Source organism: Schistocerca americana, chromosome 9 (assembly GCF_021461395.2).
Source record: "Schistocerca americana isolate TAMUIC-IGC-003095 chromosome 9, iqSchAmer2.1, whole genome shotgun sequence".
Taxonomy (NCBI): domain Eukaryota; kingdom Metazoa; phylum Arthropoda; class Insecta; order Orthoptera; family Acrididae; genus Schistocerca; species Schistocerca americana.
The window spans coordinates 19,304,715-19,330,986 of record NC_060127.1 but is presented as its reverse complement, the minus strand read 5'-3'; positions in this window follow the sequence as shown (position 1 = coordinate 19,330,986).

Below are 26,272 nucleotides of genomic sequence, written 5' to 3'. Positions count from 1 at the left end.
ACACCCAGTCCCTGAGCGGAGAAAATCTCCGACTCAGCCGGGAATCGGACCCGAGCCCTTAGGATTGACATTCTGTCGCGCTGATCACTCAGCTAGCGGGGGCGGACGTTGCCTTGGATGAAACCTATAACGTAATAAATTCTCTTTCGGTCACTCCATGCTCTTGGGAACGCATTTCTAAATACTTTCAGAAAAATTACAGAATGTATAGTGTATCTAGTGAACCTGTCTGACGAATATTAGCTCCAAAAAACAACAACGCATCGTTCGTAGGGTAATCAGACCTATTGTGGTTTTCTCACCTTCTCCTCTGTTTCCTACGCTGTAAACACTTCACAGGTACAGTGCGAGGAATCGTAATGAACAACGGCGAATTGTCTGCACACGATTCCACTCCCACAAGTGCAAACGATGTTTAACAACAACATTAGCCACTTTGACGCAATCTGGGTGAGAAAAATTAAACATGGATCATTATGAAGTCCGCTCGTGGGAAAAAAAACTGTACAACAGCAATGATGATGCAGATATGAAGGGTGGACAGTAATATGATTGTTATGAGGAACTTGTTACGAGAAAATGAAGAAGATCCTAGTGAGGTAGTACAACCAGCTATAGACGTCCATTAGTGGTCTCTGTTAGTAATATTAATGGAGTTTCGCAGAAATTAGAAAGCACATGCCTGAAATGTGGCGCAACGATACCAATCCTACCAGTGAGTGACATCTGTACTGCGATTGCTTGTAGCGTTGCTCTTGGGGGACGAAAATAAAAAGAATTGTTACTTTTTTTTTTAATGTCGAAAAAGTGAATATTTTGGTGGGCCACTTGGCAACAGAATCAGGGATTTATTACGCTATTATAATAACATACGTTGACCATTAAATACCTGAATAAGAGCAGCATATTGATATATATATATATATTTGAGATCGCTCGGAAGAAACATTATCATTTCTGTGCATTTTTATAGTCGCGATGTAGTCATACCCGGATCAACACTAAGGGACCAGAAGATTTATAGACTTTAAAAGAAATGCAACACTACACAATTAAAAAAAAGTTGGTTCAGAAATAATAGGAAAACGATAATGTTCCTTCTGCCTCATGCTGCGTTCGGCCCATCAGCGTGATCGTAATTTCTGATGATGAAGTAACACAAAATAATTAACAGTTAAGTAAATAAGGAGATGGACTCATCAAGGTTAATTTACGAAAACAAGCACACTTACCTTTAACACACGTTTTTTTTAATGCTACGTACCTTTTCATATTAAATTACAATAGATGACCATTGTGGTTAAATACTTTATACATAACAGTCAAAATGTCCTCTTGATGCTGTCTGTTCGATATCAATTACAAGAAACTACATCTTTTCTGATTAGAAAAAATAACAATTAGCATATTCACTCAATATTTTCACATCAAATATAAAATACAGTTGTGGAACGCAGCAAGTCCGCGTCCGCCTCTCATGGAATACAAACAGTAAAAGGTGAGGCGCCAAAAGCCTCACTTGTCTTGAAACAACAGAATTCTTTTTTATACCATTAATCGATACATGTACATAGAGATTTACTGGCACCGCGCAAGAACGGCAAAGATAAAGAATAATAGATTCTGTCGCTGCTATGCGATGATTCATTTCTTTTACTTTACAATTGTTCGATAACTTTAGGCCATCAGGCGTTTACTATTGAGCGTATATTAATGTTTGTGAGGCGAAAATTACTAATATTACATGCTCTAGGTGCAAAAAGCGAAATGATGATTGAGAAGATCTTAGTCGCAGCAGGATGAATGGAGAGGACCGAGATATTTCATCATTAGTCGTATGTTGTTGTTGTTGTGGTCTTCAGTCCTGAGACTGGTTTGATGCAGCTCTCCATGCTACTCTATCCTGTGCAAGCTTCTTCATCTCCCAGTACTTACTGCAACCTACATTTTTCTGAATCTGCTTGGTGTATTAATCTCTTGGTCTCCCTCTACGATTTTTAGCTTCCACGTTGCCCTCCAGTACTAAATTGGTGATCCCTTGATGCCTCAGAACATGTCCTGCGAACCGATCCCTTCTTCTAGTCAAGTTGTGCCACAAACTTCTCTTCTCCCCAATCCTATTCAATACCTCCTCATTAGTTATGTGATGTACCCATCTAATCTTCAGCATTCTTCTGTAGCACCACATTTCTAAAGCTTCTATTCTCTTCTTGTCCAAACTAGTTATCGTCCATGTTTCACTTCCATACATGGCAACATTTCATACAAATACTTTCAGAAACGACTTCCTGACACTTAAATCTATACTCGATGTTAACAAATTTCTCTTCTTCAGAAACGCTGCCCTTGCCATTGCCAGTCTACATTTTATATCCTCTCTACTTCGACCATCATTAGTTATTTTGCTCCCCAAATAGCAAAACTCCTTTACTACTTTAAGTGTCTCATTTCCTAATCTGATTCCCTCAGCATCACCCGACTTAATTCGACTACATTCCATTATCCTCGTTTTGCTTTTGTTGATGTTCATCTTATATCCTCCTTCCAAGACACTGTCCATTCCGTTCAACTGCTCTTCCAAGTTCTTTGCTGTCTCTGACAGAATTACAATGTCATCGGCGAACCTTAAAGTTTTTATTTCTTCTCCATGGATTTTAATACCTACTCCGAATTTTTCTTTTGTTTCCTTCACTGCTTGCTCAATATACAGATTGAATAACATCGGGGAGAGGCTACAACCCTGTCTCACTCCCTTCCCAACCACTGCTTCCCTTTCATGTCCCTCGATTCTTATAAGTGCCATCTGGTTTCTGTACAAATCGTAAATAGCCTTTCGCTCCCTGTATTTTATCCCTGCCACCTTCAGAATTTGAAAGAGAGTGTTCCAGACAACATTGTCAAAAGCTTTCTCTGTCTACAAATGCTAGAAACGTAGGTTTACCTTTCCTTAAACGATTTTCTAAGATAAGTCGTAGGGTCGGTATTGCCTGACGTGTTCCTATATTTTTACGGAATCCAAACTGATCTTCCCCGAGGTCGGCTTCTACCAGTTTTTCCATTCGTCTGTAAAGAATTCCCGTTAGTATTTTGCATCCGTGACTTATTAAACTGATTGTTCGGTAATTTTCACATTTGTCAGCACCTGCTTTATTTGGGATTGAAATTATTATATTCTTCTTGAAGTCTGAGGGTATTTCGCCTGTCTCGTACATCTTGCATACCAGATGGTAGAGTTTTGTCAGGACTGGCTCTCCCAAGGCCGTCAGAAGTTCTAATGGAATGTTGTCTACTCCCGGGGCCTTGTTTCGACTCAGGTGTTTCAGTGCTCTGTCAAACTCTTCACGCAGTATCGTATCTCCCATTTCATCTTCATCTACATCCTCTTCCATTTCCATAATATTGTCCTCAAGTACATCACCCTTGTATTGACCATCTACACTCCTGGAAATGGAAAAAAGAACACATTGATACCGGTGTGTCAGACCCACCATACTTGCTCCGGACACTGCGAGAGGGCTGTACAAGCAATGATCACATGCACGGCACAGCGGACACACCAGGAACCGCGGTGTTGGCCGTCGAATGGCGCTAGCTGCGCAGCATTTGTGCACCGCCGCCGTCAGTGTCAGCCAGTTTGCCGTGGCATACGGAGCTCCATCGCAGTCTTTAACACTGGTAGCATGCCGCTACAGCGTGGACGTGAACCGTATGTGCAGTTGACGGACTTTGAGCGAGGGCGTATAGTGGGCATGCGGGAGGCCGGGTGGACGTACCGCCGAATTGCTCAACACGTGGGGCGTGAGGTCTCCACAGTACATCGATGTTGTCGCCAGTGGTCGGCGGAAGGTGCACGTGCCCGTCGACCTGGGACCGGACCGCAGCGACGCACGGATGCATGCCAAGACCGTAGGATCCTACGCAGTGCCGTAGGGGACCGCACCGCCACTTCCCAGCAAATTAGGGACACTGTTGCTCCTGGGCTATCAGCGAGGACCATTCGCAACCGTCTCCATGAAGCTGGGCTACGGTCCCGCACACCGTTAGGCCGTCTTCCGCTCACGCCCCAACATCGTGCAGCCCGCCTCCAGTGGTGTCGCGACAGGCGTGAATGGAGGGACGAATGGAGACGTGTCGTCTTCAGCGATGAGAGTCACTTCTGCCTTGGTGCCAATGATGGTCGTATGCGTGTTTGGCGCCGTGCAGGTGAGCGCCACAATCAGGACTGCATACGACCGAGGCACACAGGGCCAACACCCGGCATCATGGTGTGGGGAGCGATCTCCTACACTGGCCGTACACCACTGGTGATCGTCGAGGGGACACTGAATAGTGCACGGTACATCCAAACCGTCATCGAACCCATCGTTCTACCATTCCTAGACCGGCAGGGGAACTTGCTGTTCCAACAGGACAATGCACGTCCACATGTATCCCGTGCCACCCAACGTGCTCTAGAAGGTGTAAGTCAACTACCCTGGCCAGCAAGATCTCCGGATCTGTCCCCCATTGAGCATGTTTGGGACTGGATGAAGCGTCGTCTCACGCGGTCTACACGTCCAGCACGAACGCTGGTCCAACTGAGGCGCCAGGTGGAAATGGCATGGGAAGCCGTTCCACAAGACTACATCCAGCATCTCTACGATCGTCTCCATGGGAGAATAGCAGCCTGCATTGCTGCGAAAGGTGGATATACACTGTACTAGTGCCGACATTGTGCATGCTCTGTTGCCTGTGTCTATGTGCCTGTGGTTCTGTCAGTGTGATCATGTGATGTATCTGACCCCAGGAATGTGTCAATAAAGTTTCCCCTTCCTGGGACAATGTATTCACGGTGTTCTTATTTCAATTTCCAGGAGTGTATATACTCCTTCCACCTTTCTGCTTTCCCTTCTTTGCTTAGAACTGGGTTTCCATCTGAGTTCTTGATAGTAATACAAGTGGTTCTCTTTTCTCCAAAGGTCTCTTTAATTTTCCTGTAGGCAGTATCTATCTTACCCCTAGTGAGATATGCCTCTACATCCTTACATTTGTCCTCTAGCCATCCCTGCTTAGCCGTTTTGCGCTTCCTGTCGAACTCATTTTTGAGTTTTTGCCTGCTTCATTTACTGCATTTTTATATTTTCTCCTTTCATCAATTAAATTCAATATTTCTTCTGTTACCCAAGGATTTCTACTAGCCCTCGTCTTTTTACCTACTTGATCCTCTGCTGCCTTCTCTACTTCATCTCTCAAACCTACCCATTCTTCTTCTACTGTATTTTTTTCCCCCATTCCTGTCAATTGTTCCTTTATGCTCTCCCTGAAACTCTGTACAACCTCTGGTTTAGTCTGTTTATCCAGGTCCCATCTATTTAAATTCCCACGTTTTTGCAGTTTCTTCGGTTTTAATCTACAGTTCATCCTAAATATCTGTCTTTCCATTATATAATCTATCTGAAACCTGTCAGTATCTCCAGGCTTCTTCCATGTATACAACCTTCTTTTATGATTGTTGAACCAAGTGTTAGCTATGATTAATTTGTGCTCTGTGCAAAATTCTACTAGGCGGCTTCCTCTCTCATTTCTTAGCCCCAATCCATATTCACCTACTACGTTTCCTTCTCTCCCTTTTCCTACTACCGAATTCCAGTCACCCATGACTATTAAATTTTCGTCTCCCTTCAATATCTGAATAATTTCTTTTATTTCATCATTTATTTCTTCAATTTCTTCGTCATCTGCAGAGCTAGTTGGCATATAAACTTGTACTACTTTAGTAGGCGTGGACTTCGTGTCTATCTTGGCTACAATAATGCGTTCACTATGCTGTTTGTAGTAGCTTACCCGCTTTATTCATTATTAAACCTACTCCTGGATTACCCCTATTTTTATTTTGTATTTGTAACCCTGTATTCACCTGACCAAAAGTCTTGTTCCCCCTGCCACCGAACTTCACTAATTCCCACTGTATCTAACTTTAACCTATCCATTTTCCTTTTTAAATTTTCTAACCTAGTCTTATAGTATTAATTTCAAAGAAAATTGTGTCCATTTGCGAAGAGGAGGAATTAAGACGACTATTAGCTTGAAAGGCAGCTTAGATTGAGAGAAGTAGTACAATTGACAGATATGCTGGCTGACGTTTTCGTTATTAGCAGCACCCAACACTATGAAGGCAAGTGCAGTGACACTGCATACATAACGATGGAGATGAAAGGGCAGAGGAAACGACATGATCCCGAACTGCCTGTCAGCCAGGACACAAGACCAAGGAAAGTATCAACAGTGTTGCTGAGGTATTGCACAGGCATAAGAAGATATTTTCCAACCAGACAATGATCATAACGACTGCAGAATGTAAGGTACACGCGACGGAACAATACTTTTCTTACAACTGTGCCCAATTCAACAATTCAAAGTACAAGACAGTAAAAATTTTGAAGAAGTAGGAATCGGGAATAAGTGAGAGCTCAAAGAGTCAATCTACACCACTGGCCATTAAAATTGCTTCACCACGAAGATGACGTGCTACAGACGCGAAATTTAACCGACAGGAAGAAGATGCTGTGATATGCAAATAATTAGCTTTTCAGAGCATTCACACAATGTTGGTTCCGGTGGCGACACCTACAACGTGCTGACATGGGGAACGTTTCCAGCCGATTTCTCATACACGAACAGCAGTTGACCGACGTTGCCAGGTGAAAGGTTGTTGTGATGCCTCGTGTTAGGAGGAGAAATACGCACCATCACGTTTCCGACTTTGATAAAGGTCGCATTGTAGCCTATTGCGATTGCGGTTTATCGTATCGCGAAATTGCTGCTCGCGTTGGTCGAGATCCAATGACTGTTAGCAGAATATGGAATCGGTAGGCCCAGGAGCGTAATACGGAACGCCGTGCTGGATCCCAATGGCCTCGTATCACTAGCAGTCGAGATGACAGGCATCTTATCTGCATAGCTGTAACGGATCGTGCAGCCACGTCTCGATCCCTGAGTCAACAGATGGGGACGTTTGCAAGACAACAACCATCTTCACGAACAGTTCGACGATGTTTGCAGCAGCATGGACTATCAGCTCGGAGACCGTGGCTGCGGTTACCCTTGACGCTGCATCGCAGACAGGAGCGCCTGCGATGGTGTACTCAACGACGGACCTGGGTGCACGAATGGCAAAACGTCATTTCTTCGGATGAATCCAGGTTCTGTTTACAGCATCATGATGGTCGCATCCGTGTTTGGCGACATCGCGGTGAACGCACATTGGAAGCGTGTATTCGTTATCGCCATACCGGCGTATCACCCGGCGTGATGGTATGGGTTGCCATTGGTTACACGTCTCGGTCACCTCTTGTTCGCATTGACGGCACTTTGAACAGTGGACGTTACATTTCAGATGTTTTACCCCACGCGGCTCTACCCTTCATTCGATCCCAGCGAAACCCTACATTACAGCAGGATAATGTACGACCGCATGTTGCAGGTCCTGTACGGGCCTTTCGGGATATAGAAAATGTTCTACTGCTGCCCTGGCCAGCACATTCTCCAGATCTGTCACCAATTGAAAACGTGTGGTCAATGGTGGTCGAGTAACTGGCTCGTCACAATACGCCAGTCACTACTCTTGATGAACTGTGGTATAGTGTGGAAGGTGCATGGGCAGCTGTACCTGTACACGCCTTCCAAGCTCTGTTTGACTCAATGCCCAGGCGTATCAAGGCCGTTATTACGGCCAGAGGTGGTTGTTCTGGGTACTGATTTCTCAGGATCTATGCAACCAAATTGCGTGAAAATGTAGTCACATGTCATTTCTCGTATAACATATTTGTCCAATGAACACCTGTTTATCATCTGCATTTCTTCTTGGTGTAGCAATTTTAGTGGCCAGTAGTGTATATCTACATCCGCTCTTCTCAAGCGACCTTATACTACTTGGGGGACGGTACTTCTCCTATTCCAGTCGCAAGTGGTTCATGGCAAGAAGGATTCCTGGTAAGTCTCAGAGTGGGCTCGAATTCCTCTGATTTTAACTAAATGGTCCTTTCTCTAGATTTGCGCATGTGGAAGAAATATGCAGACTGACTCTTGTAGGAATGTGTTCTCTCGAAATTTTGACGGTAGACTGTGCGCCTCTCTGTTGCAGCGTCTGCCACTTGTGTTGGTTGAGCATTTCCACAACACTTCCGCGCCTGCTACATCAACCTGTAACGAAATGTTCTATTTTTCTTTGGATGTTCTCTCTTTCCTGTATCAATCCTCTCCGGTACAGATCACAGGCTGAGTGAGCTATGTCCGACTTCTCTCCATTCAGAATGACATAATGCGTTTTGTTTGCTAGAAACTAATCAATCCAATCACGCAGTTGGTCTGATATTTGGTACACTTGTATTTTCTTCACTGAGCGGCAGTACAATCCCCTCGAAGTTCATTTGTCCTATCCTTGAACCCCTTCCTATACCCATTTATGTCTAGGTAAAGTTCCCTAATGTGTTTTGTTTTACTGTTTGTTTCCATTTTTTTAATTTGATTGTTCAAATAATTCCTCTTCTTTGCCAGTAGCCTACAACCAACTTCCCTTCTCATGTTCAAGAACTCTTCTCGTTTTCTGTCTCCCATCACAAAGTGATAACTAAAGTATGGAACTCAGAGATGATACCTGAAGAGTGACCGGAATCGATTCTGATCCCAATTTTTAAGAAGGGCGACAGAATAGATTGCAGTATTTATAGAGGGATATCGCTATTACCAGTATGTTCCACAATTTTCTCGAATATTCTGCTAAGCAGGCTTACACCATATGCAGATGAAATTGTGGGGGATTACCAAGCTGGCTTTCGGAGGAACAGATCAACTATAGACCAAATATTCACCCTGCGTCAAATTTTGGAAAAGAAATGGGAATACAATAAACCAGTTCATAATCTTTTCATAGATTTTACAAAAGCATATGATTCAGTATTGCACTCAAAATTGTACAGAATTCTTTTGGAACTTGTACCAAAGAAGTATGTTAGACTTATAGAAGCGAGTTTGAAAAACACAAAAGATAGAATACCCATGGGGAAATTGGAGCCAGAAGAATTTGTAATATAGAACTTTTTAATTTAGCCCTAGAATATATTGTACGAATGGCAGCAGACAATTCAGAGGTTGTGGAGTTAAAAGGAAATATTAAGATATGAGGGTATGCAGATGATCTAAACATCATTAGCGATAGTAGGAAAGAATCTGTAACAGCAAATGCGAATGCGTTAATCAAGGCTAGTGAAGATGTAGGTCTAAGGATGAGTGAAGAAAAAACTAAACACCGGGTTACCACTAGAATACCAGCAGCAGTAGATCAGGAAATGTTGAGAGCTGGAGACATGCAGTTTGAAAAAGTGAACACATTTAAGTATCTAGGCGTGGACATCACTTCGAGAAATGAGATTGAATACGAACTGAAGAAGAGATTACGGGCGGGAAATGTGTGCTACTTCTCACTGAATAGATTACTTTCATCACGGATATTGTCTAGGAATTTAAAGATTAGAATACACAAAACTATTATTCTACCAGTTATGCAGTATGGGTGTGAGACTTGGTCTCTCACTGTGCAAAATGAAAAGCCGTTTCGAGTATCTGAAAACAAAATTTCGAGAAAAATTTTCGGAGCAAAAAGGGATGACATTAGCGGAGAGTGGCGAAAACTGCATAACGAAGAGGTTCACGAACTCTATTCAAGCCCTGACATAATCAGTATTATTAAATCACGTAGGCTGCGATGGGCGGGTCACGTAGCTCGAATGGATGACGGCAGGGCAGCGCGCAGAGTACTGGTAGGGCACTTAGAGGGAACGCGTCCCGTGGGGAGACCGAGGGGTAGATGGGAGGACAATGTGAAGGCTGATTTGAGGAGCCTAGGTATTGAAGGTGAATGGAAGGAAATAGCCCAAGACAGGGAAAGATGGCGAAAATACGTTGCTGCGGTAATGGACTCCCGAGTCTGGTATGACCAGTGTATGAGTGAGTGTAAGTGGCAGTGCACAACTATATCGAATGTCTTCCGGAATTCAAAGAACTACATGGGCATCTGCATCTGCTCGTGGATGAACAGAGTGAGCTGTGCTTCACACGATCGGTGTTTTCAGAACCTATGTTGATTACCATAGAGAAGATTTACCGTCTCCAGATGTGTGCTAATAAGTGTATATAAAACAAATTTCAAAACTCTACATCAGATCAACTTCATAGATTTAGGTCTACAGCTGCGCGGCTGTTCGATGATCCATCTTGGAAATAGGAGTGGCTGTGCTTGTTCCAACTACTAGGAGCACTTCCAGAGGCCTACAGTACTCTGCTAGTAGAAGATGGTTACGTTCTTGTGCATACTCTGTGCAGAATCGAAATGGTATCCCTCCAGGTCCAGTTGCACGATTTCAGTTGCTTTTCCATTCGTTGTTCACTGATTTCTATATCTGTCATTTATCCAACGATTCAGTGGACGAATAAAAGTGTGAAACGGTTTTCGAAAAGGGTGGCTAGCATTTTCTGCGTCTCCTCTGCTTCAATGTCATTATGACCGCAAAATGTCTGGGCAGATGGTTATGACCCGTTTACTGATTTAACCTAAGGTCAAAACTTCTAGCATTCTGTGTCAAGTCAATGATCTGCCATTTCTATTTGAGAAGAACAACGGTAATGGATAGGTAGTGCTGGATGCACGCGAGTAAACCAAATCACACTGTTACAGATGGACAAGCCACAAAGACGAGAGGTATTAATATAAAAATTTTGTGGACGAAAAAATTCAGCACCTCTGCAACAAAGCACTCAGGGATCTGTCTGTCGATATTCCAGAACAATACAAGTCCCTTGCACATCTTTGCAGAGGCTTGTAAAAAGGATTTAAGATCTCAATCCTCTAGGCTGCAAATGAGAATGCACAATTACATTACTGAACAGAACAGACCAGGATGACTCCTTTATGAAAAAAATGTTGTGGTGTTTGACGAGACAAATTTTCATCTGAATGGGTTTATTAGTAAAAAAAATTTCTGATATTACTAGGACAGGAACCTCAAACTCATTCACGAAAAGGCACATTGTAGACCAAAAGTCGTTGTATGGTTACCACTGAAATTGTTAGACCTCTGTTTTGAAGACAACGGCCGGCGACTGTCTATTCTGAGCAGTAGGTGGCTATGATTAACAATATCTTCTTTTAATGAAATATTCTCTGGTTTTTAAGCCATGTCTAGTGGTTAGCTGTACGAGACCTTTTGACAGGGAACTCCTCTGCCACTGTCAAGTGGTTGACTGTCGTTTGGATGCTGTTTTTGTGGTTGTATAACTTATATAACCATATGTGGTCGTCGATATTGTTGATGTGTTGCAGGAACTCTTCCAGCTTTTAATGTCCGTGATATCATGACCACATTAAGTCCATGATGGAAGTAGAGAAGAAGGGTTCCTTGCCATTCCTGAACGCCCTTGTCTTCCGTGAAACCAATGCGTGCCTCGGTCTGCTCCGAGGACCTTTGTACATCGAGCTGAAACCATTTCAGATGTCAAAAATCTGCTGAGGGAACTCAGCCACTTACGTAAAGTTTTCGCGGAAAATGGTTGCAACAACAGACAAATTTCGCAAGCAGTTTCATCCAAGCCACGACAGCAGAAAGCCTCTGAAGAGGACACGAACAAGATTGCGTTTTTACCTCTTTGTGGCTCAATAACAGGGAAGATTAGACGGGTCCTGAAGAGACATAAAATCGATACAGCCTTCAACCCCAGTAAATCGGGTGACTATTAAGGGTATACGGAATGAGTTTTTCGATGAAAAAATCGATTTTTGGGTAAATGCATTTTCGAAAAATTTAGACTCTCCCGTTTAATACCATGCATAAAATATTTGGATGACGTGAATAGAACTATTTTAAATAATTTTTTAAAATAATTTCGACACACGATGTTCCGCACCTTGTATATGAGACGTGAAATATACCTGATATAGACAGCCTTGCCAGAGATATAATTGAGCATAAGAGAGTTAGCTTTTCTGTTGGCTACACTGCTAGACAGTTGACAATAGATTCTGCACCATTTGTATTGTTTCCTTTGTGAGTACATCCATGTCATTGTTGTGAAAGTCGTATGTGGAGAAGTCATTGAGTTTTCTTTCCTTCAACATGCCAAGACCTAGTCTGAAGGTATTTAGAAAGCGTGTACATTGGCGCAAGAAAGTAAAGTGTACTAAAAATTCGTCTGATTCATCTTCATCAGTATCTGATGTCCCAGTAGCGACTAACCTCAACACTGGTAGTGATACATTGAGTGATGCTGCTGCCACTACACCGGAAAGTGCTTCAAGAAGAAAACTAGCTGGAATTGAAGAAGAATACAAGAAACTAAATGCTGGGACTACAAAATATGAGGTAATTAACGTCTCTTTATTATCAGACGTTTTGGAGAACAATGTGTGCTGCAAACAATGTGGAAAATGTGGTGTTTCATTGAAAACAAACTTACATGTAGGACTTGCTTGTGAATTAGAGTTAATGTGCAGTTATTGCAAACACAGTGTTACTTTCTTCAATTCCTCACATGTTACTGCAGAGACAGGTAAACTATACGATATAAAGATTAGACTGGTTTATGGATTACGGTGTATAGGAAAGGGCAGGGCTGCAGGTGCCATGTTGTGTGGTGTGATGAACCTCCCTCCTCCACCTTCAGAATTTAACAAACACATAATTGCAATAGGCTCTGCTGTAGAAGATGTGGCACAGGAAAACATGAAAGATGCTGTTGAGGAAGCAGTTGTTGAAAATAATAATAGCAGAGACTTGTCCATAGCTTTTGATGGAAGCTGGCAGAAGAGAGGCCACACATCTCTGAATGGTGTAGTAACAGCTACAAGTGTGGACACTGGTAAGGTAGTTGATGTGGCAATACTTTCCAAGCATTGCAGATGTGAGGAGAAAATGAAAACTAAACATGAAGAGGAGTGCGTGGCAAATTACTATGGGTCAAGTGGTGATATGGAAGTTGCTGGTGTAAGAAGTATTTATCAACGCTCAGTAAAATGGTACAACGTTAGATACATAAATTATCTTGGAGATGGTGACTCAAAGGCTTTCAAAGAAATTGAGGAACTGAGACCATGTGGTAACGATGTGAAGATTTCCAAATTGGAGTGTGTTGGCCATGTTCAGAAAAGGATGGGATCAAGACTTCGACAGCTCAAGGCTAGCATGAAAGGCAAGAAAATGAGCGATGGAAAAATAGACTGACAGATGCTACAATAGATCATATTCAGAAGTGCTATGGTCTAGCAATAAGACAGAATACAGCAGATGCAGAATCAATGAGAAGAGCAGTCTGGGCTCTGTTTTTTCATACAGCTTCAAACAATGAGAATCCCCAACATGGACTATGTCCAAAAGGAGACGATAGTTGGTGCAAGTACAACAGAGGCAAGTTAACTAAGAAACAATACATTCACCCTCATCACCTGCCACCTGCCATAATGGATGAAATAAAACCAATAATCCGAGACCTCGCAGATATTAGTCTACTAAAGAAATGTCTTCATGAACGGACTCAAAATCCAAATGAGTGTGTGAACCATGTGATATGGAATAGACTAGCTAAAACTGTGTTTGTGGGTATAAACACACTTCACTTTGGCGTTTATGATGCTGTTCCATCATTCAATCAGGGCAATATAACAATGTGCAAAGTTCTGCAGAAGTTGGGGCTCTGTGTAGGACTACGAACTGCCGCAGCTATGCTTTGTTTGGACAAGGAACGGCTCAGGTCTTCAGATAATACCATAAAAGTATATTCAAAGATGGCTAGACAGCATATCAGAGCCATCAAGAGGAAGCTGTTGGACGATTCTGATGATACAAGCTATGGAGCAGGCTTGTACTGAAGTAAAAACTGTGAAGCTAATTTCCCGTAACTTTAGTTTTTTTGTGTATAAGGTACATTTTCTCAGGGCCTATTTATAGTAGAAAGATGAATTTTTCTGTAGTTGTTCCTTAAAACCTTCTAATATATCTGAATTAAAAGATATGTGGAATTATTTTGTATTAATGCATGTAAATTTTAAAATACTTGTTAAAATGTATAACTTTTTTTAACATTTACAAAAAATAAAATATCTGAAAAACTATACATTGTTTTTTCAAAATTAATAACTCAGCATAACAGCAGAACATATCTCTGCGTTCTGTGAAAAAATCAAGAGTATCGTCCAAATAACAAATGAGAAAATGTTCCTAACTTTTAGCTCAATTTAACGTTGTAAGCATAGGGCGTTCTGTATACCCTTAAACCTTTTGAATGACGATGTAGGCATATGCAAAATACCGTGTGGGTGTTGTCAGTTTTATGTCGGTCAGACTGTCCGCACTAATGAACAGCGCTGCACAGAACATGCACTATGCCGAAAAGTCGGCTGTAGCGGAACATACACTGAAAAATGAACACAGAATTGGGTTCGACGAGACTTCTGTTTCTGAATAGAGCAAAGGCTGCTGGGAAAGCGTAATAAACAAGGCAACAGAGATCAAAATATTGGGCAACACCCTTAATAAAGGCGTCGGATTGCAGTAGAGTAAGGCCTAGGATTCTGTGACTGAGTAGTTGAAGTGGGCATGACAGTCACGCCACCGAAACATTACCGTGTATGGTGTGCGACTGAGCACCGGTGACGTCACTGGTGATGGTGCAGCTATGTAAGCACGGCTGCGGCACCCACACGACAGTGAAACTCTGGACAATGGTAGAGGAGGCCTCTCGCGGAAGCTCGTGGACACTAAACCATCTGATGCAGCTTTAATCCTGAGAATATTTTATGAATGGGTTTTGCTGCGACAGTGTGTGTTCGTACATAATAATATCTTCATTCCACAGATGCAGGAACATTGCATCTAAATGTGATATGTTTATAGGAAGTAGGCCTACAGCCCAGGTGGTCTGTAATTCAATGACTATGCTGATGATATAGCCGGCAAGATCATCTGATCATTCAGTCCCTAATTTTTTCTGTGGAGTCATCTCCAGAGCAATGTTTTTTTCACGGCAACTCTAGAATACTAATGAGCTGAAAGCTATAATACAGGAAGAAAGAGAGGCTATCCCTCAAAAAATGTCTGAGACCGTAATGATCAGCTTCCCTGAATATCTTCAGCAGTGAAGCACCAACGATGGAAGCCATTTGTGTGAAGTACTGTTCACGAAATAAGCTTGAGATTCGCTATACAATAATGGTGATGTCTTTAGAACAGTTGTCTATACTTACAAGAGTCTAAATATATGTTAAACCTCACAATAATCAAATTAAAATATACAACCTCCTTGTGACACTCAACATTTTCGACACAGTCCGTATTGTCCAGGTACACAGCTCATCTGTAGTTCAACCACGCCAAGACGGCCAATACTGCGGTTCGATCGCGTTCGCATTGTTACTTTGTGCCAGGAACGGCTCTCAACAAGGGAAGTGTCCAGGCATCTCGTAGTGAACCAAAGCGATGTTGTTGGGGGATGGAGGAGATACAGAGAGAGAGGAACTGTCGATGACATGCCTCGCTCAGGTCTACTACAGCAGTGGATGACCGCTACCTACGGATTATGGCTCGGAGGAACCCTGACACCAACGCCACCATGTTGAATAATGCTTTTCGTGCAACCACACGACGTCGCGTTACGACCCAAACTGTGTGCACCCCCAACGTCCATGGCGACGACCATCTTTGCAACCAAGGCACCATGCAGCGCAGTACACATGGGCCCAACAACATGCCGAATGGACCGCTCAGGATCATCACGTTCTCTTCACCAATGGGTGTCGCATATGCCTTCAGGCAGACAATCGTCAGAAACGTGTTTGGAGGCAACCCAGTCAGGCTGAACGCATTAAACACACAGTACGGCGAGTGCAGCAAGGTGGTGGTTCCCTGCTGTTTTGAGATGGCATCATGTGGCACCGACGTTCACCACTGGTGGTCATGGAAGGCGCCATAACGGCTGTACGATACGTGAATGCCATCCTCTGACCTATAGTGCAACCATATCGGCAGCATATTGGCAAGCAATTTGTCTTCATGGACGACAATACGCGCCCCCATCGTGTACATCTTGTGAACGACTTCTTTCAGGATACGACATCACTCGACTAGAGTGGCCAGCATGTTCTCCAGACATGAACCCTGACGAACATGCCTGGGATAGATTGAAAAGGGCTGTTTATGGACGACGTGACCCATCAACTAGTCTGAGGGATCTTCGCCGAATCGCCGTTGAGGAGTGGGACAATATGGACCAACAGTGCCTTGATGAACTTGTGGATAGTATGCCACGACGAATACAGCCATGCATCAACGCAAGAGGACGCGCTACTGGGTATTAGAGGTACTGTTGTGTACAGCAATCTGGACCACCACCTCTGAAGGTCTCGCTGTATGTGGTACAACGTGCAATGTGCGGTTTTCATGAGCAATAAAAAGGGCGGAAATGATGTTTAGGTTGATCTCTATTCCAATTTTCTGTACAGGTTCCGGAACTCCCGAATCCGAGGTGATGCAAAACATCTTTCGTGTGTGTACAAATCTGCAATTCTGGTATGCGCTGAAATCCATGCATCAAAATGCCGTAGCACACCACTAGAGGAGAGAAGAGAAAGTGGCGCAGGCTACTGACAAAGCGCAGATAGGTTGATAAATTTTGTTATGTGTGCTCTAGTTGCAACTGCATTGTGGCACAGAGATATCCATGTGTACCAGGTATTTACACCAAGAAAAGTAACAATATAACATTACTTTTTAGATGAGATAATGAAAACTTTTGACCCTACAGGACATAGAGACATCTGAATCACATTTGATGGGTGATTACATAAGCACTTTTTAAGCTGTTTCTCCTCTCCAGCTACTTACAGTACAATCACATCAATACCACCATTGTGCACTCACAGTCTAGGTTCTGATGGTTTTTACGTGTGCTGTGAGAAAATGTGAATATTTCTCGTCTGTGGCTCATTGCGAATCTCTGCAGTATAACGTCACAAGTATATAAACATGAAAAAGTAGGTATATTCTAAAGTTGCGTACATTTGGCGAGTGTTGCAAATCTATGTCTTTTCATCAGTGTGAAGTCACGACCATTCTTTCAACTTGCTGGTAATCCTGAACACCTCACAGCTTTATGAACTAGCCTGCAGCTGTGAATGCTGCTTCAGTGCCCAACTTTGCTCAAATATTTTGTTGCAGATGCGACAGATGTACGGACGCCCGCCAGTATGCAACTGTAAATGCTGCTTCAGATGACTTTTTTTTTACGAATGCCTTGCTACGAGCCCCATAGCTATGGGAGCGTTCACCAGTGTGCAGCTGTGAGGGATGTTTCAGTTGCCAAAGGCTGATTGTCTCGTCGCAGACGAAACAGATGGGGGACTGTTTGTCAGTGTGTAGCCGTAAATGCTCTTCAGACAAGTTTTTCGTACGAATATCTTGCTGCAAAACCCACAGCTGTATGGGCGTTTGCCAGTATGCATAAGCGACTGCTGCTCCAGGTGACAACTTTTGCACGAATGTCTTGTTGCCAACGCCACAGCTATATGGAAGTTCACCAGCGTGCAACTGCAAATGCTTGTTCAGGTTAATTTTGTGTGAGAATGCCTTGCTGCAAACCCAACAGTTGTAGCGATGTTCCCCAGGGTGCTCCGCTGACGTGCTTCAGCTGCGAATTTTGAGTGGAGGTCTTGTTGCAAACGCCATTGCTGTATGGGCGTTCACCACTGTGCGCTTCAAACTGCTAAGTCTTCAGACGTTTTGTGACACATGCTACACCACTGCAGAAGTTCACATCTTTTCAAGTCTGTGTGCTCCTTCAGTTCCTGCAACTGTGGAGCATCTTTTTGCAGCTGCCACATCTGTGCCTCAGATGTCTTGTACAAATTTTATTCCCGTATATTGCTTCCTGCTTGGTGGTTCATGGTATCCTGTTACCTGTTGCTGAAGCTACTGGACGCAGGTAATCAAAACACTGCTGTCATCATCAGTCTTGTCGTCCTCCACATCAACAGGGATAGTAGTGCAGAAAGCAGAGAAAAATGTGACATGAACTATTGTCATAACACTGCAAGTTTGTAAACGAAAAATTGGCTGTGATGTCAACCGTCTCAAACATCCAGCAAACAAGGTTATAATGTAGGAACACACTGCCTTCAATGGACATAATCTTTTGGCCTCTTCGAGTGGCAGCACAGGGACCAGAGTTCATGTGAGGCATTACTTTAGAATCCAAAATCTCGCAAAATTTGTCACAGAGCATTCCAAAGAAGTTAAAATTAGACAATTTCGTTGATAGCAGGATTACTTAGAATGAAACATCAGGATAACGCAAATAACAATAATTACTCTGGCAGATGAAAGAAATTAATTGAGAGGGACCATAAAACTCTAATGCATATTTCTATATCAACACATATACTCCGCAAATCACTGTCGGTGTGAGAAGAATACTTAATTTCAGGTATTCCTATTGTCTTAGTGATATGAGGAGACAGGTTTAAGCCCTTCTCATAGCTCTCCTCCCACCCAGAAGTCATTGATCACAAAACAACGCTACCTTGCTTTTGGAGCATTGGTGAATAAACACTTTTACAGAGTGAGGACCACTGAAGAGATGTTCCATTAATAGAAGCCTATGTAAACCTTGCAGATGTTTCGAAAAAAACTATTTAAATGACAGCAGAAAGACAGAAAACGCTCAAACTAGAATTTGCTGAAAATTTGCACAAGTATTCACCTAGAAATGACAATCGAAACCTAAAGTACTCCTCCGGTTAACAAACAATTGTCATAAAAGGACATGGACCTTTTTGCTACTATTTCAGAACGTTGATGGGTTAACATATTTATTGAACATTATTTACTTGTTTCATAAGTGAATGAAAAGTGAAGAAGACCAAGTAACAGGTACAACGGAATGTAGTCTCTGCCATGCACTCCATAGTCGTATGAAGAGTATGGATGTAGATGTAGAGCTTCGACAGACGGCCTCTTAACACAGGCAGCTACGATAGCCTGCACCTACCACGCCCTGCGTCAAGGCCAAAAATAACGACAGATTTGAGAGGAATTCTCGCAGAGTGGCAGCTGTAGTCGCTACCAAGCAGAACACGCAACAATGCTGGGATAGGAGCCAGTTGGCGGATGACAAAATACACTACTGGCCATTAAAATTGCTACACCAAGAAGAAATGCAGATGATAAACGGGTAGTCATTGGACAAATATATTATACTAAAACTGACATGTGATTACATTTTCACGCATTTTGGGTGCATAGATCCTGAGAAATCAGTAACCAGAACAACCACCTCTGGCCGTAATAACGGCCTTGATACACCTGGGCATTGAGTCAAACAGAGCTCGGATGGCGTCTACAGGTACAGCTGCCGATGCAGCTTCCACACGATACCACGGTTCATCAAGAGTAGTGACTGGCGTATTTTGACAAGCCAGTCGCTCGGTCACCATTGACACATGTTTTCAATTGGTGAGAGATCTGGAGAATGTGCTGGCCAGGGCAGCAGTCGAACATTTTCTGTATCCACAAAGGCCCGTACAGGACCTGCAACATGCGGTCGTACATTATTCTGCTGAAATGTAGGGTTTCGCAGGGATCAAATGAAGGGTAGAGCCACGGGGCGTAACACATCTGAAATATGACGTCCACTGTTCAAAGTGCCGTCAATGCGAACAAGAGGTGACCGAGACGTGCAACCAGTGGCAACCCATACCATCACGCCGGGTGATACGCCAGTATGGCGATGACGAATACATGCTTCCAATGTGCGTTCACCGCGATGTCGCCAAACACGGATGCGACCATCATGATGCTGTAAACAGAACCTGGATTCATTCCAAGAAATGAAGTTTGGCCATTCGTGCACCCAGGTTCGTCGTTGAGTACACCATCGCAGGCGCTCCTGTCTGATGCAGCGTCAAGGGTAAAAGCAGCCATGGTCTCCGAGCTGATAGTCCATGCTGCTGCAAATCTCGTTGAACTGTTCGTGCAGATGGTTGTTGTCTTGCAAACGTCCCCATCTGTTGACTCAGGGATCGAGACGTAGCTGCACGATCGGTTACAGCCATGCGTATAAGATGCCTGTCCTCTCGACTGCTAGTGATACGAGGCAGTTGGGATCCAGCACGGCGTTCCGTATTACCGTCATGAACCCACCGATTCCATATTCTGCTAACAGTCATTAGATCTCGACCAACGCGAGCAGCAATTTCGCGATACGATAAACCGCAATCGCGATAGGCTACAATCCGACCTTTGACAAAGTCGGAAACGTGTTGATACGCATTTCTCCTCCTTACACGAGGCATCACGACAACGTTTCACCAGGCAACACCGGTCAACCGCTGTTTGTCTATGAGAAATCGGTTGGAAACTTTTCTCATGTCAGCACGTTGTAGGTGTAGCCACCGGCGCCAACCTTGTGTGAATGCTCTGAAAAGCTAATCATTTGCATATCACAGCATCTTCTTCCTGTTGGTGAAATTTCGCGTCTGTAGCACGTCATCTTCGTGGTGTAGCAATTTTAATGGCCAGTAGTGTAACAACAACCATGGCGGGATACGTCACGATATCGGTGAGGTTAACTAAACAGTTTTCCTGATGGGGCCTGATGGTGGATGAACAGTACAGTTCCAGTGGAGATGTTGACAGGGTTAGTGGACAACGGGAGTGATTTGTTGAATTACATGTTACGAGAAATACAACATGATACTACTCTGACAGTACGACTCGTTGCAACGATCTTTTTTTTTTCCTTAATGGAGGTGTTCAAAGGTTCAAATGGCTCTGAGCACTATGGGACTTAACTGCTGAGGTCATCAGTCCCCTAGAACTTAGAACTAATTAAACCTAACTAACCTAAGGACAACACACACATCCATGCCCGAGGCAGGATTCGAACCTGCGACCGTAGCGGACGCGCGGCTCCAGACTGTAGCGCCTAGAACCGGTCGGCCACAATGGAGGTGTATGAAGACACAGTACAGTGGCGACAGCTTTACGGACATCCCTGGAACGAAAATCAGTCGACGTCATGAATGGAAGTTAGATCTTTCAGTGTTACATATGTAGTTTAAAAAAGTGTATTACTATGTTCATACACTCCTGGAAATGGAAAAAAGAACACATTGACACCGGTGTGTCAGACCCACCATACTTGCTCCGGACACTGCGAGAGGGCTGTACAAGCAATGATCACACGCATGGCACAGCGGACACACCAGGAACCGCGGTGTTGGCCGTAAAATGGCGCTAGCTGCGCAGCATTTGTGCACCGCCGCCGTCAGTGTCAGCCAGTTTGCCGTGGCATACGGAGCTCCATCGCAGTCTTTAACACTGGTAGCATGCCGCGACAGCGTGGACGTGAACCGTATGTGCAGTTGACGGACTTTGAGCGAGGGCGTATAGTGGGCATGCGGGAGGCCGGGTGGACGTACCGCCGAATTGCTCAACACGTGGGGCGTGAGGTCTCCACAGTACATCGATGTTGTCGCCAGTGGTCGGCGGAAGGTGCACGTGTCCGTCGACCTGGGACCGGACCGCAGCGACGCACGGATGCACGCCAAGACCGTAGGATCCTACGCAGTGCCGTAGGGGACCGCACCGCCACTTCCCAGCAAATTAGGGACACTGTTGCTCCTGGGGTATCGGCGAGGACCATTCGCAACCGTCTCCATGAAGCTGGGCTACGGTCCCGCACACCGTTAGGCCGTCTTCCGCTCACGCCCCAACATCATGCAGCCCGCCTCCAGTGGTGTCGCGACAGGCGTGAATGGAGGGACGAATGGAGACGTGTCGTCTTCAGCGATGAGAGTCGCTTCTGCCTTGGTGCCAATGATGGTCGTATGCGCGTTTGGCGCCGTGCAGGTGAGCGCCACAATCAGGACTGCATACGACCGAGGCACACAGGGCCAACACCCGGCATCATGGTGTGGGGAGCCATCTCCTACACTGGCCGTACACCACTGGTGATCGTCGAGGGGACACTGAATAGTGCACGGTACATCCAAACCGTCATCGAACCCATCGTTCTACCATTCCTAGGCCGGCAAGGGAACTTGCTGTTCCAACAGGACAATGCACGTCCGCATGTATCCCATGCCACCCAACGTGCTCTAGAAGGTGTAAGTCAACTACCCTGGCCAGCAAGATCTCCGGATCTGTCCCCCATTGAGCATGTTTGGGACTGGATGAAGCGTCGTCTCACGCGGTCTGCACGTCCAGCACGAACGCTGGTCCAACTGAGGCGCCAGGTGGAAATGGCATGGCAAGCCGTTCCACAGGACTACATCCAGCATCTCTACGATCGTCTCCATGGGAGAATAGCAGTCTGCATTGCTGCGAAAGGTGGATATACACTGTACTAGTGCCGACATTGTGCATGCTCTGTTGCCTGTGTCTATGTGCCTGTGGTTCTGTCAGTGTGATCATGTGATGTATCTGACCCCAGGAATGTGTCAATAAAGTTTCCCCTTCCTGGGACAATGAATTCACGGTGTTCTTATTTCAATTTCCAGGAGTGTAGATCGGCGGGACTGCTGCATGCTGGCCGTTCAATACGTGGCACTTGCAGCTGACGAGCAGAGATACCTGTGACCCATCCACCTACAGCTAACTACATAGTCGTACGAAATTCAAAACTGAAAAGAAAGCTGTGTCAATGACACTCAGATATACCTGGCCGCTTCTGAACTAGAAAGAAAGAAAGGCAACCATAAATTATTGTCAGTAAATATTGTACAGGAACTAGAGCATTTTTAATGCTTGGGGAGTTGACACTAAGACATGAGATGCAGTATTCGCTTTGATGTGGAGGAGACATACCTGTCAATTGACAGTTTCGGGTTTGAAAGTTGGGTTGAGAGGCTTAAACTGCATCTAGATACGATTCTGATTCCTTGTTTAGTATAGGATGGCACTAAATTTAAAGTTACATAGTTATTTCTTTTTATGTGGTATACGCCAACGGCCTCGCCGCAGTGCTGACAGTGTTTCCCGTCAGATTACCGAAGTTAAGCGCTGTCAGGCGTGGCTAGCACTTAGGTGGGTCACCGTGCAGGTCTGCTGTGCGTTGTTGGCAAGTGGAGTGCACTAAGCTCTTGTGAGGCCAATTGAGGAGCTACCAGATTAAGAAGTAGCGACACCAGTCACGAAATCTGACAATGGGGAGGAGAGTGGTGTGCTGACAACGTGCCATTCTCTATCTGCATCTGGTGGCACTTGAGGATGACAAAGTAGTCGATCGGTACCATTGGGCCTTCAAGACTTGTAAGGATGGTGTCTCTTTGTTTATTTTGTGTGGGACACAGTTTAGAGACAGCTAACACAAGAACTCAGAAGTAGGTTTTTAATTATATGTAAATGTAGTGTTGTCTGATGAGTGACATTACACGCAAAACCGTATCCTAAGGACACTCACTGACACACACAGCCATGAATAAGAGATGTCTGCTAAGACACGCCTTCAAGATGGTTGGTTGGTTGGGTGATTGGTGGACAGGGTCAAACAGCGTGCTCACTAGTCTCATATAAGGCGGCAGAAACCAAGGGTGGAACTAGACAAAGAGCACAGTCCAATCAAGGGGAAGGGAAAACGGGCAAACAAAGAGGTAAAAGAAATGTTGTGGCTGCAGGAAGAGTAAAGAGCAGGAGGGAGGAGACAGCGAGAGCAGGAATGCCCCAGAGACACTATATGCATAGGGGCATCAGCACTGCCACTGATTCTTCCTGATCCCCACACCATACCACGATCATAACAGGAACAACACCAGGGAAAGCAGACACAAGGAAAGGGGAAACAAATTGACTGGTGTGGAGGCATGCCCAATGACTCCATAACCAACGCCAATGTTAACTAAGAGACTCCAGAAACAGAGGGAAATCAGGTGCTCCAATCTGCGAATACAAATCACTTATCCACTAACACCTAGGACAAGAAAGGTGGGAGGGTGTATTTAGTGTGAAGGGCAAAAAGGTGGGAGCAACTCAGCAAAATATGTATCACTGACAGAGGACCCCACAATTACAAATGAGAGTCAGTTCATTGTGGAGTAAAAAGCCATGGTCAACCTAGTTTGGCTCATACAAAGACATCAGAGGGTGGTAGATTCCTGCCAGGGGAGGTGGAGCAAAGAACGCCATTTTGTGGAAGTTTTATGGACTACACGAAATTTATTAGGTAGGTGGAGGCGGGGATTAGGTGGGGGGAGAGGTGGGGAGAGGTGCCTCCCCCCCTCCCCTAAAAGAATCTCCCCACAACTGAGCAAAAAGGTATTTGACATAAAGCCACAAATACACCCCCAGAGAGGTGGAGGTATGCCAGCCACATCATCAAGTTCATTACCTGGGAGTCCAAAGGAAATCAAATGAAGAAGCAGCAGTGTCAAGATCAGCAAGAAGGTTGTGGATGGCAGCGTCAAGTGGTGGTGGGAAAAACAGTGACATAGCCTGAAGGCCATTTATTGACTTCACATATAAGAAAACACAGGTGATGGATGCGGTCCCAATAGATGACCATCAGCTCTGCAGTAAACACCCCTCATATGGCAGGGAAGAGATGCGGTTCCACGCCAACAGAAGATATGAAGGCATATCCCACATCACTGGTGGATTCAGAGCCATCAGTGCAAGAAACAACAGCATCCCGAAACTCTCAAAGAGCTAGTGGAACAAACAGCAGAACACCATTGTGGCAAAGGCGGCCTTTGAACTCCAGATGAAATTCAGTTGTGCCCAGGGTCGAGAAACTAATCAAGAGGGGTGGGGTGGGGGGGGGGGGGGTAGGGAAAGAAGGTGGCGAAGCGAAGGAAGGGAGATAGAAATGGCAATAGTGAAACGTCAGGAAGTGCCTAATCAGTAAACATGCCTGAGGATTAGTGGCAACATCCCAGAGCTGCAAAAAGAATAGAATACGGGGTGTGACCAGGGGAAGATTGGGTAGCACTGGCATAGGAAACCAGGAAATGAGACCGCCAAACCAAAAGCGGAGGGATCCCAGCATCAACCACAACATCAGCAACAGGTCTAGTGCGAAACGCATCAGTGGCTAAAAGGATACCACGATAGAAAACCTGGTGCAAGAGGAGCAGCATGGGAGTAGCAGCTGATCCATAAACTTAACAACCATAGCCCAAGTAAGACAGAAATAATGCCCAGCAAAGGTAGAGAAGAATCAGACGATCCATGCTCCAAGATGTGTGGGCGAGGAAGCAAAGGACATTGAGTTTACAAAAACTGCCAATATTCAGAAAGCAGATACGGGGCAACCAAGTAAGACTGTGGTCAAAAAGAAGATCCAAGAAATGGATCATGGGGAGCACGGTCAGATGTTGGTTGACAAGGTAGAGCTCGAATTCAGGATAGACCATAGTACGGCGACAGAAATGCAGCACCACCAACTTAAGAAGAGAGTGCTGAAAACCACTCGAGAATGTCCATGCAGAGGCATACCAGATAGCACCACAGAGCTGCCGCTCTGCAGAGGCTACTGAGCAGGAGCTAGCCCAAATACAGAAATCACTTACATACAAAGCAAGGTTGACCAACAGTCCGTGGAGGCCACAAGTCCATTAATATCAATGGGAAAAAGAAGGACATTTAATATGGATTCCTTTGGAACACTGTCCTCCTGGGTCGGGGGAGAGCTGAGAATGGTGCTAACCCAAACTCTGAACGATTGGTGCGACACGAACTGGTGAATAAAAGTAGGGAGGGTGTCCCAAAGGCCCCAATGATGGAGTGTAAGTAGGCTCTGACACCGCCAAGCTGTGTTGTAGGCCTTACAGAGATTGAAGAGAACTGCGAAAAGATGGTGGTGCAGAGAAAAGGCTTGTCGAGCTGCAGTTTCCAATCGAAGCAGATGATCAAGATGATCGATCAGAGAGCTGGGTCTGCAGAGAGCTGAGAACGGTGCCAACCCAAACTCTGAACGATTGGTGCGACAGGAACTGGCGAATAAAAGTAGGGAGGTTGTCCCAAAGGCCCCACTGATGTAGTGTAAGTGGGATCTGACACCGCCAAACTGTGTTGTAAACCTTACAGAGATTGAAGAGAACTGCGAAAAGATGGTGGTGCTGAGAAAAGGCCTGTCGAATTGCAGTTTCCAATCGAAGCAGATGATCAAGATGATCGATCAGAGACTGTCACTCTCGAAAGTCTACACCTATATCTACATAGATATCCCGCAATCCATCATATGGTGCGTGGCGGATGGC